At 42.8% G+C, this 13,209-nt stretch overlaps 1 protein-coding gene and 1 pseudogene across 6 annotated transcripts in view; one reads left to right on the plus strand and one right to left on the minus strand.

Moving 5' to 3' along the window:
• Positions 1-3,245, minus strand: part of LOC146817874 (uncharacterized) — a 6,514-nt pseudogene extending 3,269 nt beyond the window's left edge.
• AK9 (adenylate kinase 9) overlaps positions 1-13,209 on the plus strand; it is a 1,219,082-nt gene that overhangs the window by 17,291 nt on the left and 1,188,582 nt on the right. The window lies entirely within an intron of this gene.

Raw genomic sequence — 13,209 nt, forward strand, 5'->3', positions numbered from 1 at the left:
AGTCGGAGCATTGCCCTTAGGGGGAGGGCGAGCTGATTCCAAAATCATAGGAGCTTGATAGGAGAAAGATTTACTATTACTATCTCTCTATGGGTTAGCTTGATTGGACCACTGCGTTCTGGTAGAGCAGCAGACATCCTTGTTGCTGCTCTCTTCGTGCATGCATAGAGGTGCTATTCTGCTTCTCCTATTTCCCTAATTGAGTTTGGGCCAGGCTACCCTGATCTCTTATTTCTTGGTCCTCTCCTACACTGACAATCTGGTTGCATTTGTGTTACTGATAGGGGTCTCCCTGCACATCCTTCCTCATGCTCCTCTTCGTGCGGGGCCCAGGATCTAGTTCCACTCTCCTCCAGGGGAGGATGCATGGTTCTGTTACATCTTTGTGCCACCCAGGCGAGAGCTCTCTCTCTCTCCATTCTCAACCCTTACCTCGCCTCTAACTCTCCCCTAGGCTGCCTCCTTCGCTCGGCGCTGCGCACAGCTCTCCTTGGTAAGAATTTGTTTTCCAGCTCACTTTCTGTTATATCTTCTTATGCCCGGGCATACCCAGGGGGGAGTATACCCTACGGCACCTCCCTCAACTGGACGACAGAGGGCTGGGACCTCTTTCCTTCCCCCACTAGTGGTATCACTATCCAGTATGGCTACGAACCTCCCTGTTACCTGATATCGCCCTACTGTACAGGTTAGAGTACAGGCTTCCCACACCGCTTTGGTGGGTTGTATATGGTGGATGGGGGGGTCGAACTTGGGGGATTAATGTCAACGTACTGTGATGAGGACGGGATTGTTTGGTTTTGCCGATCTGGCAGCCTCCCTGCCCTAGATCTAGTGGTTTGTTGCCCGGTGGGGGGCCTGTTGGCCCCCTTGACTGCTGGATTGGTATAACCCACTGCAGGAATGGCAGGGATGGCAGGCATTAGAGAGAGCATCTCTTTAGCTGAGTATGTTGGGAGAGGTGCGAACGCCTTGCTTGCGGGTTCTGGGGCAGAATTGTAGGTCGAAGACACCTCGAAGATGGCCCACAGTTCTAACAGTGCCTCTCTTCTAGCCTGCTTCTGCCCTACATGCCTGATCCTTGTGTGTTCTATTATGTTGGTGTCAAAGGTTCTCACCTCTGGCCAGGAGAACCTATGCGTCTTGTTTGTGCATGCCATTCACGGCAGAATGTATCTAGATTTATAGCCTGGGTAATGGGGAATCTAGTTTGTAAAAGCAACTCCATGATGGGTTGGGAACTTTTTAAGGGATTTAGGTCACTTCTTACATCTCATGGCATTTTAGATAATTCTACTATGATCGTGGATAAAATATGTACAAGGGATTATGCCAGCAATAGCTACTTTACTGCTATGCCTTAGGACACAGATGAATCAAACAAACTTTCACAATACATAAAACCACGCATATGAAGAGTAACAACATGTAAGAAAGTGCAGTGAATAATTAAAAACATTTTCAATTGTACTTTTATCATTGGAATAGCAAATATGAAAAGTGGCAATTTTTTCATACGTAGATAGAAACGTTAACGAGACATAACATTCAACATGAAACACACTTGCAATAATTTAGCAACACCACAACATCAAGAAAAAGTGCATCAATTGAAAACCACAATGAAAATAGAAGTGAAAAATGAAAAACTTATGACTTTGTCCAAAAAACCATAGCCCGCTCCTAGCGCATGCCGCTCAATGACGAGGGGAGGCTCAAGGCGGTACAAGGAACTAAGTAAGCCCGACAGTCTGTTAATTGGCTCGGGGACCCAGATAGTAACAACTTAAATGAAGGGGCAACTCAACAACTACAGGCCCTTCTTGGCCAAGCACAAGCTGCACCTTACTCTACAAGGTCCGTATTTTTCCCTAACGTCCAAATTACACCCTATGTCACACCCAGGGGCCATGCGTACCAGCTGTGTCAAACCCAGTGGTCTACGCGAATAACACCTCTCACTTCTTACAGATTATACTAGTGTTAAAAAATTAATAGCACTAAGAAAACTCCTTTAGACTGAAAAATTAAGATTGAGATGCTGGCTCTATAAAACACCCACAGCCTATGCGTACCATCGGTGTCCTGCCCAGTGGTCCAAACTGGGACGCCCCACTCATATATCATACCCCTTGATCAAACACACCCTCTTTGTCTCACCCAGTGGTCGAAGCAGTCCCTGTATCACACCCAGAGACAGGTGTACCAGCTGTGTCATGCCCAGCGGTCGAATCGACTAAACAATCCTCACCTTTCCTAGCGTGGTGACTATCAGAGAAAGGTTACCACCACAGGATCGCCTTGCGACTACTCAGCTCGGAAACATAAAATAGGCAATATGTCAGATTTCTGTTAGCGGCAGGGTGCCCAGGTTAGTCTTTTGCGCTTCTTCCTGCCAGACAGTATATGCTGGGACTAAGGATCAGATGTAGTCTCTTACCCACTCGTGGCAGCTTCAGGATGGACCTCCGCCCTGCAGATTCAGCAGAACTTCTAATCAATTGCTGCGTCTGCTCACCATTCTTGCTGCACATATCAACATCGTATTTATCAATATTACCAATGCAAAACATAAAAGTGCATGTCCAACTTTTTAAATACACTGCATCCTGCCCTGTGGGCTGTTTTGGGCCTACTCAAGGGGTGACATAAGTATTAATAAAGAAGGTTTGACGGGGAGTTCGTAATGGGTGAATTTGTCAAGAGAGATGCAACTTTCTCAATATTAACATTCCCCCCTCTGGTTGATTTTTCAGCTACACTGTCTAACCCAAACTTCATGACAGTTACTTTGTTGGGGATCTGTTCTTTGGTTTGGAGAATTACTACATTCCTAGTTTCTTGCATTCTATCCAATTTGAGGACTGCCGGAAATTGCCAATTGCACGGAACCACACAAAAATAAGAACACAATCAAAACTGGTACCAACGATGAACACAGACCGGAAAGCCACAGGGGGGGGTCAGAAAAACCAATTAGAGAACCGAACCTGCTCTAGGGCACCTACCTCCTCACACATGTCTCATTGTAAATGATGCAGTTCTTGAATGGCATGAGTCAATGTCCCATTATTCATGTTGTGCCCTGGGATAAATGTGCAGCAGGATGCACCAATATTGGCACACACCCCTCCCTCCACCATGGTCATTAAGTCTAACACATACCGATGATGCATCACCTTGAGACAGATTGCTCTCAGTTCTTCCTTGTTCGAATTAAGGCCGAGCTCAGTGCTGTTCATCATTTTAAGCATTGGAGCCAGCAGGCACTAACTTTTGTCTGCACGGTGAAGAAAGGTATGGACCCTCCTGCCGATACTTGTATGTCCGAGAACAGTCTGAGTTCTTCTGAAATGTCCATGTACTGAGCCCAGCCAGAATACTCCACAGTTCTTTTTCACTAGCCTGATGCAGCAAGGTTCTCTTTCTTGAGTGGGTGCTGGAAAAAAATATGATAGTTCTTATCCAGGAATGACAGGGTTTGGGTGTGTATGGTTAGGAGGGAACAAAGTCTGTGCCATCTGGGGACAAGCCAAATGTAGGCAAACTCGCTGTACTGCTAGTATATATCCATCAGCATGGAGGTACCCCATTGCATGTCAGGAATGTGCATGATCGTTCCCCAGTTTTCATTTGTGCCCGGTAGAAGTGTTCCTTCACCTCTGAAACATGAGGAATACACTGTAAGTTTCCATACAATTAGGGGTTGTCCCCTCCCTTCTAGCCACGAGTATTCACCCACCTCGGTATCCCAGATTTCCTGACATGGGGTGTCTATACTTTTTGTCACCCCTCCCTTCAGAGACTCATTTCCCTTTTTATCATCAAGCTAGACAGCCCTACACATGGACGCCACTTTTGGGGTCTACTTGTTGTTGAAGAAAACTGCCCCAGATAGTGAAGGGCCAACCTTGGACCTCAAATGGAGGCAGGAGCGGATGTGTTTTTACATTGAGTTAGGGGTTTTGCTACCTCGAAGAATCTGTTTTCTGGTAAGTCCCGGGGCCAAACAGTATCCTCCCCTATAGTGCCCTTCCTGTGCATCCTGTCCAGCTCAGTTTGGATATTGCTAGGCTTGGTGAAATGGTATAGAGCCTTTATGTTGGTCTTGTATCGGGTCAGATTCACTACTACTGTGTGGGTTTTTGTACCTGTATCTGCATAGGTATAAGTGGAGAAGGCATTTTGCTTTTTCAGAGGTCACCTCATGGAACAAGTACAGTCTGTCTGCACCTACTACATGATGTATCAGTGAACAGACAGAACACAACCTGGCTAACATTTTAGAACTCAAGGCGGTCATGGGCTGATACCATGTGTTGTGTAAAAGGGTGTTGTGTTGTGCATATGGAATGCTAGTGTTTGGGTTGTTGTAATTGCAAGTGACATGGGAGAAATCCCTTCGCAGTGGCATAATGAAACCTGAGGGGGCCCCCCTGCAATGTACATAGAGGGGGCCCCCGACCCTTGACCTACCACTTTGCCCCACTGCCAAAAAGCTGACATATTTTTAATTGAAACTTCCAACATTCAATGAAATGCCTCTATATTGCCTAGCTCAAAGTGAGAAACAATCAAAATATGAGCTACACCATTTGATATATGATTATTTTTCTGAGACAGTAATCAGAAAAGTGCCAAGGAGCTGGCCTGTTGTCTCTGGAACTGCCTATCGCTGAAGAACAAAGAGCAACTATGTAGTGTAGTTCCTATTTCCCTAATAGGCTCTGCGCATTGGAATAATATAACCTATAGATTTGGCATAGGACTGAAGTCAGTAAGCCCCTATAGAGTATATTAAACTTAATTACTTTGTGCCAGCTAACTCAGAGGCCACTAGAAACTCCTTGTGAACAAGAAGGGAGTAGTTTCTGGCAACCGCATAAACATGACAACTTTGTTTCCCTTTAGAATCGGAACACTCTCAGAATCGTGGAAACAACAGATAAGTTTCACTCAGCTAATCGTGCATGCTTAGTTTTTTCAGAGTTAAACAGAAAGAATAGACAGGCGTTTCAATAAAAGGATTTATTGAACAGTCTTGTTTCTCGTGTAAGAGATATGAGCTGTTACAATCATAAGACAGTATGCGAGATATATTATGTACAGCGTAAGCAGTAGAAAGAAATAATACTGCGCTAGCATTATCTTTTATCTATGACACATATATTCATATACATAAATAACATAAGCTAAAAATGCGAGTACTCATGAGATGCTTCTCTAACTAGTTTTACCCCAGTGTACCTAACCTAAGTGTAGTACAAGGTAAGAAGTAGGTGATGTATTCCATAGTATGGTATGCTATAGTATGGTATGCTAAGTCTGGTATGCCAAGAGTCACTCTAGGTTCTAGTCAGCTCCATACCTTGAGAATGAGAGAGGTGGGAATCTTTTTCCGGGTCTCAAACTCTAACACCCCGCGAAGGGAGTCAGAACATTGGAAACTAGATTCTCTGCGAGCAGGGATGACATCGTCTCTTGTCAGTGCGTCAGGCCGGGACACGGGCTCCTCTAAAGTAGAGGTCTCCTCCTACTTGCTTGGGCAAGGGAAGGTATATTTATACCCAGTAGGTGCCTTGGAATGTTAGCATTGACGTAAAGTCGGGCAGAGGAAGACGTCCGGAATGAACCCTTAAGGAATAGCGGTTCATGAATTATAAATGAGTTCTTGGAAAAATCAATAATCCTGTGCTAGGGGAACTCCCAAGAGCCTAAGAGTCTGGTTTCTAAAAACTCATTGTGACGTTGGGGTGGACGGATGTAGGTGACCATGCCTGTATTTGGATAGCATTGCTAATGCCTAAATAAGGACTGGGATCTCATGCCTACATAAGGGCAATGCGAATTGTGCCTATATAAGGACAGGTTTTAGGAAAACCTATATACGGACACCTAAAGCGGAATACCACACCCACTCCACTTTTGAATGAACGATAATACTAAATGCTATACATTAAATGCTAAACATTAAATTGAGTACCACATGTTGTAAAAACATTTGTAAAAGCATACTAAAGGAATTTTGTTTGAAAACTTTTTGCTAAACATGTAATGCAAAGGTACTGTACATTATAAAACAGTTTTTCATTCTAAGCATATATCTGAAATAAATGCAATATGAATGATCAGAAATATATACATATGACGAAATGGTTGACAAGTATTCAAAAACCAAAGCCATTTCATAACATGGTACTAAATGAAATCGTGGTAAATAAGGTGACAACGTGTCCCTGGAAGTATTCAAAGAAGGCCGTTCTATATGAATAGTTCTACTGTAAGCAGTTTGAATTGCCATGTATCTCCAAAATTAAAAAAAAATCAATTTTAGGAAGAGTTCCAAGTTTTGTTCTGTTTTGAAAATATGGAGGCCAAATTCATTGCTTCCCCGGTACACTGTGAGCCGAATCAAAGTCAGTGTATGGGTCTGGTACAAAACATGAAATCATCTACTCTTGTAGACAAAAGATCGTCTACCGATGTCGGTGACAGTTGGAACACATTGTTTATAAAGTTAACTGCACAGAGATGTGAAGCATCGCCTTCAGCATGGGATGCCGCAGCAAGGTTTGCGTCCGTTGTTACCTGTGTGCCTGTTGATCCATCTCGTACCCCAGCAGCAGCAGGAAGCGTCTGTGAGATCTCAATGAATGCCGTCATCAGGATTGTTAGCCGCTGGGGACAACACAGAGCATGGGCCGTTATCGGGTCCAGCAGAGTATCGATATCCATTGGCATGACTGATGGGAATATTAGACAGATGTCTAGCACGCATTCTTCACTGCAAAGCAGGCAGCGTAGAACAGGTAAGATGCAATCTTGCCAGATTGGTCTAAATGACAGAAATCATGTTGTATTAAGTTCCCGTAGACGAGGTATGCCCAAAAGTTGCACTATGCGCTCATGGCACTTCCGTTCTAGGAGAGCTTTCTGCAAGTTGCTTGGAGTGACGCCTGTGGATAGGCTTGCCATAGCGTGGTAGTAGGAATAAAAACAGGATTCCTGCAAAGAGTGCTAGTACTAATGGCAGACCACCAAACACCGAATGCACGAAGTTTGGAATGATTCAGAGGACTGCCTGAAAAGGTGTTAACAGTCCTGAACATATGGTCTTAAATACATGCACAACTCCGCTCGTATCAGACATGTTTAAGATACATCCCATCATTTCCATGAAATGTATAGGGCAGTTTGTACAAATTAGAGCCTGTATCTCAGTCGAAGTCCTTGCAATTTGTTGATCATAGGTTTCTTTGGCCGAGGTCAAAGGCACGGTCTGTTGCACAAGCATGGCTTTCATTTTGCAGAACGTATAAAAGAAACATTCAATGAAGGCTATAGAGGCGACTCCCTGACTGTGTCTATTTGGGGGAACAATACTTGCATACAACAAGTAAACCTAGAGCCAATCGTTACCAGATATGGGATTCCTGGCAACATGCCACAGCAACTCTGATCATTCAACATGAGGTAACTTCCGTTAGAAAGTTGGCCAAACGCTGGATTAATCACAGCAGCTGTTGTACCCTGCAGGTGGCAGGACAAGTTTGCCACAGAACTATTACAAGCCCCGTGTAAAGAAATGGCCTGACATATGAGGGATCCGCTCAGTGCATTTTCACAGTGTGTACCGCTTAGAAACACTTCACGACCCCCACTCCAACATCTGTATTCATAAGGTAAATCCCAGGATGTCTAAAATGTATTCTTTACCCAATCTTTCATATTTGCCTGCTTGCATTTGTTTGAGGCAATACTGAAAATGAAAAGTAGTGACAGGCAGAGTTATTTTGCCATGGATAAACCATTCTGTAGTTGTTTTTTCTGCTACCGTAAATGGTAATTTTTCCAGTTTTCAATGCTCAGCACTGTATACTTTGCTCCCCTTTGTGCCAGTTCAATCTGCTTATCCATAAGATTGTATTCTGAAAACAGAGACGATGTGTTCATAAAACACCAAGGCACATAGTCTGCACGCAAGGATTGCAGCGTCCAGCCTAATAACATAATAGAACGTAACTGAGATTGGCCTTGTTGTAACATGGCTAAATCTTGTTCCAGTATGCCAATAGCAGAGGATACAATGTTGTCCAGTGAATATATTCTGGATGACAAAGTTGTTAACCCTTTGTCGACCACAGTGTGAGATTTCTCTAAGTTAATACGATCAAGCTCACGTATTCTTTCTGCGGCCTCTGCCTGTGAAACCTTCCATATTTTATTATAAGCCGCATAAATCCCGGCATATATGAAATGTTTTGACGCGGTTTTCTCGGTCCTAGCAAGAAATCCCTAAGGTCTGCGTCTTCTTTAAGTAAAGATAAGTATTGTTTCACTTCCTCGAGTGTAGATTTTTGTAACCAGTCAAGGAACAGTTTTCCTACACTGTATGTTGTTACTACCCCTGGGTGCTGTCCTTGAACAAAACGTGGGTCTGGCCTATGGATGGTAAAGCCCTGTATTCTATTCAGAAATCTTTCTTGACAGATGTTTGTGTCTGTGGGCCAGAGCAACCATTTTTCCCAATCAGGATCTGATCTGTTGTTTTGTAGTATTGTATCTACTGTGACCGCTCTCTGTGTAGTGTCATTACTTGCAGGTGTTGGTACAGAGGTGTGTTCATGTCTTTGATCTTGGGTAATCCAAGGCAAGATGTTTGTTGCACAGTGTCATTCAAAAACATTCTTTGTTGAGGGATGATACAGGCTCTAAACAAAGCTTCTATCCCCTGCACTTGCCAATCTTTTGAACCCCAGACAGATTTTGTGTCGATTGTATCTTTCCAAAAGTCAAACCCTTGTCTAGACAGTTGGGCGGTAAAGGCTGCAGAATAAATTTGTTTTGTTTTAGTTAACATATTTTTCTGTCCTGTTGTGTTCACATTTCTATAGAAAAATGTTTCTGGATCAGATATATTGTACCCTGAAAAATATGGAAACTTATTTGCAAACGTTTTTGAACTACCCTTTGGTGGTGTAGGACAATGTTCCCATTGGTTAAACATAAATACATTTCTAGGTGTTGCAGATCTATGCAAGAAATGATGACTACAGTGGTTGTAACAAAAACGCTGTTCGTAGTCTGATGAACCCTCTAAGTTTTCATTGTTAGAGAATGTAGCAGACCTTTCTAGATCAGACATCATGTTATTAACAGTCTCAAAGTCCCAATCATCAGAATAGGTACTGGAGATAATAAAGTCACTTAATGACATTTTAAATAAATGTGAAATGTTCAAAAGTTCAGTTGGGCCGAATATGTAAAAATCGGTTTTGTCCCAAACTATACCATCCTGTATAGGAACGGCTGTGATGTTCACTGCTGACAAGCCTCTTGCTTCACGATGGGAAGATTGGTGTGGTTTTAAAAGTAAGTTCACATTTTTACTTTCAGTGTCCAAACGAATATATCTGCCATTCATAAACCCGCTAAGAGTCATTACCAAAGCTAGCCAAAGCAGAAAGAAAAATATTCCAGAAATAACCCATAGTTCAATCCATGGTGAAACCAGATAAGTGTCTTTCAGAAAACGAAAAAAATCTTGTACTTGTTGTTTGAAAGTTTTTAGGGCTGGCGTCGTTTCAGGCTCACTTGAATCCTCAGAAAACGTATCAAAGTTAATGAAGTATCCAGAAGCAGTTCGGTCAATTGTTGGAATTGCATCATGATTCGTCGAAATTGCTGGAACCAGTTGATCACGTTTTACGTTGGTGTAGACAGGTGTATCTGGATGAACTGTTACTTGAGTTTCAAGAGGGATGAGTTGCATAGCATTGTTGCTTAGTCCTTCATCTCTTACTGCTGAATTCTCGATGGTTATGAGTCTTTCAGTCTGAACCTCTTAGATAGTAGCCAGAGGAGGGCATCTGCTACTAGGTCGGAGTCCACGAGGCCTACTATTTAGTATCGGCCACATAGTGCGGTTTGATGAGGTCGATTGACACAAATCTTTTCTCCTTTTTTCCAGCAAGGGGCGGCAGAAGTACTGTTCTTGTTCCGTGGACGGCTAGGACAGGTACTGGTTTTCTGTAAGAAGATCCAAATTCCTTCTTGTCCACAATCTTCTCTCTGACTAGATCCCCAACTTTTGGGATCCAGACAGGCCTTGCTGGGACTGCCGGTTTTTCCCCAGGGGTGGTTGGCTTCAGGAACACGTTGCTTTGTTTCGATCTTAGTTCATTTAGATCCTGTAAAACAGCCAAACAATCTTTGATATCAAAGGGTTTATTTTCCACCACTGTGCCTTTACATTCGAGATCAGGAACCCACATTCTTGTCCCAAATAGGACCTCATATGGAGTGACCCACCCTAGAGAACTTCGTGGCAAACTATTTAATGAGCGTTGGACCCCATAAAGATATTTGACCCACCCATCACCCGAACCTAATACTCTAGCTGTTATAGACTGTTGTATGTGGAGATTTTTCATTTCCACAACAGAGTTTCCCTCAGGATGAAAAGGAGAAGAGTACCACAATGCTACGCCCAAACTGGCCATGGCTTCTTTGTAAGCCCGAGAGCTAAACACAGGGCCCTGGTCAGAATGTAGTGTGCCAATTGCGTATGTGCCGATAAAGACTCGCACATCTTTTATAACAGTTTGAGCGTCAGCCGAGCGCTGAGGCTACATCCATAGGAACCTTGAGCTCGAATCTACTGCGACCATTATATAATTATAGTTACCGTCCCTTTGCAAGGGACCGCAGTGGTCCAGGTAAAAACAAGCTAATGGTTTGTCTGAAATCAACAGGGGTGTCTGCGCAGGACGTTTCACTGTGGAGACTTTCATCTGTTGGCATATTCCACATTCCAAAACATAGTTTTTGGTCTGTTTCCTAATGCCAGGCCACCAATATCTTTTCTTTAGTAAAGATACTGTTGCAGACAACACCTGCATGGGCAGAGGCTATCCCTTCATGTGCTGCTCGGATCAGTCCTAATCTACGTTCCATGTTTGGAATTACCCTAACCCCTACTCCAGGGATTCGAGCAAAAGGAACATTGTTCGCATCAATTACATAAGAGTACTTGAGTGGAAATTTATTTGATAACGCTGCACCACTGTCTTTGCTTGATGCATTGACAGCCAACAATATCTCACTGTCTATTTATGTTTTTGAACGAGTGATCGCAGCTACAGAAGCTGTCTGAACAGCCCCCTTTGCTGCTTCATCAGCCAATGAATTCCCTACAACATGAACGCCATCACGTTGATGACTCAGCGTGTGTATCAAATGAGTTTTTGGTAGTTCGTTTCTCAACTGATCTACTTGTTCCCAAACCATTTTATGCTTTATTGTGCCACCTTTTGCATCTTTGAATCCGTTATGAAGCCAACTCTGTAAATATTCATTATATGACTGAACACAGTAAAAGGAATCGCACACTATAAGTGTGGGGATTTCGCGATCTGTACTTTCAAGTGCCAGTTTGAATGCTTGTAGTTCAGCTCGCTGAGCCATACAATCTCCTAGAGATTGAGTTTTAGTGACCATTGGTCGGAAGTTACCATCGCGTTTGCAACCTTAAACGATTGCGCACGCTGCACTGTAAGCTTGCTTACTCCCTGTAGCAGGTTGTGCTGATCTGTCAGTATAAATTATAAATTTGTACTGATCGAGAGGCAGAATTTCAGTGGGCAGAGGACATTCATGTTCATATTGCAGGAACGCTTGTGTTTTTAAATCAGGATCAAAAACATATTCAACATCTGTTGCAGCAAGAGAATTAACCCATTGTATCCATCTAGGATGTAAAGCTTTTGCATTTTGAATGCTTGCTTTTGTAACCGCCTCTAAGGCTGGTACTGGAGTCACGACAATAATGCGTTTTCCCTGAGCTAGAGCTCTTTCTTTTGCTATGGTGGTTTGAACTGCAGTCAGTATCTTTTCTGTTGAAGTGAAGCGCATTTCTGCTTGTGTATACAAATGTGATTTGTATGCTATTGGTACTTTTTCACCCTCATTAAATGTTAAATAGATGAACCGCATTGACCCGAAATTATTAAAATCACTATATTGCGTTAATTTACGCGTGTTTGTAAGTGATTTGTTGCTAACATGTTAGCTTGGAGTAAATGCAGGATGTCTGTGTGTTCCTGTGTCCAATGTTTTGTTGAAAAATCAGGTTTGATTAACTCGTAGAAAGGTTTACCCTTTCTGCGTAATTTTGAGTGTAAGTTCTTCCAAAATGTAGGAAACCCAATATGGATTGTAAGTTTTTATGCGTTTTTGGAGGTTGAAGCAGCGCACACTTTTCCAAAAAAGTTAGCTGCCAGGCTCTTGCCTTCACTTGAAAGCTCATATCCTAGGAAAAGGACATTGAGATGGTCAATTCTGGATTTTTAAAGTTGAATTTATAGCCCTCAGAGGCGAAGCCCAGTATAATGGTTTTCACCCTGTTCAAGTGCCTATCTAGGGCATCGTCTGTCAGATAGATGTCATCGACATATGACAATGCCTCGTTATCATAAATTTATAGTAACTCTGTTACCCTTACTGAGAATAACCCCGGGCTGTTTTTGAACCCTTGTGGGAGTTGACAAAATTGACGCTGGCTCCCCATTATTGAGAAAGCTGTTAAGTACCTGCTTTCAGGTGCTATGTTTTGACAAAAGAAACCATTTGAAATGTCCAATGTGGTTTTATATTTTTTACGCACAATGTTATTCATTAATTCTGTACTATGTGTATTTTGCACTGCAAATGTTTTGGAACAAGTGTTAAGTTGTCTGTAATCCAAAACTAGACGATATGTATTGTCTGGTTTGGATACAGGAAACAAAGGATTGTTCTTTGAGGAGGTGCATGTTTATGTTTCAATCACCCCTTGGTATTTAAGTTGATCTAAGATCTCCCTGACCTGTATTTTAGCTTCTTGCTTTATTGGGTACTGCCTTTGTGCAGTAGGTTGATTTTTGTAGCTGTATTTTGTGGTGAGGTGAGTCCTCATCCCATCCTACATGATTTTTGTATAATGCTGGGGCCTGGGCTACTGCCCATTTGCTGGCATAAGTATATTTTAGGTGAATTGGAATATGGTTGGAGAAGGCTGGCATAATGATGTCCTTGCCATGTGGGCACTCCCACACACATTTTGGCGACCAGTCCTGTTCAGCTAGAAGTATATCATAACCCCTTGAGAGTTTCTCCCAAAAGAGTGCTTTCACTTTTCTTGGTAGTCTCCCTCCATTCGGAGTGTTATTT

The sequence above is a fragment of the Triturus cristatus genome, chromosome 6 (assembly GCF_964204655.1).
Source record: "Triturus cristatus chromosome 6, aTriCri1.1, whole genome shotgun sequence".
Taxonomy (NCBI): Eukaryota; Metazoa; Chordata; class Amphibia; order Caudata; family Salamandridae; genus Triturus; species Triturus cristatus.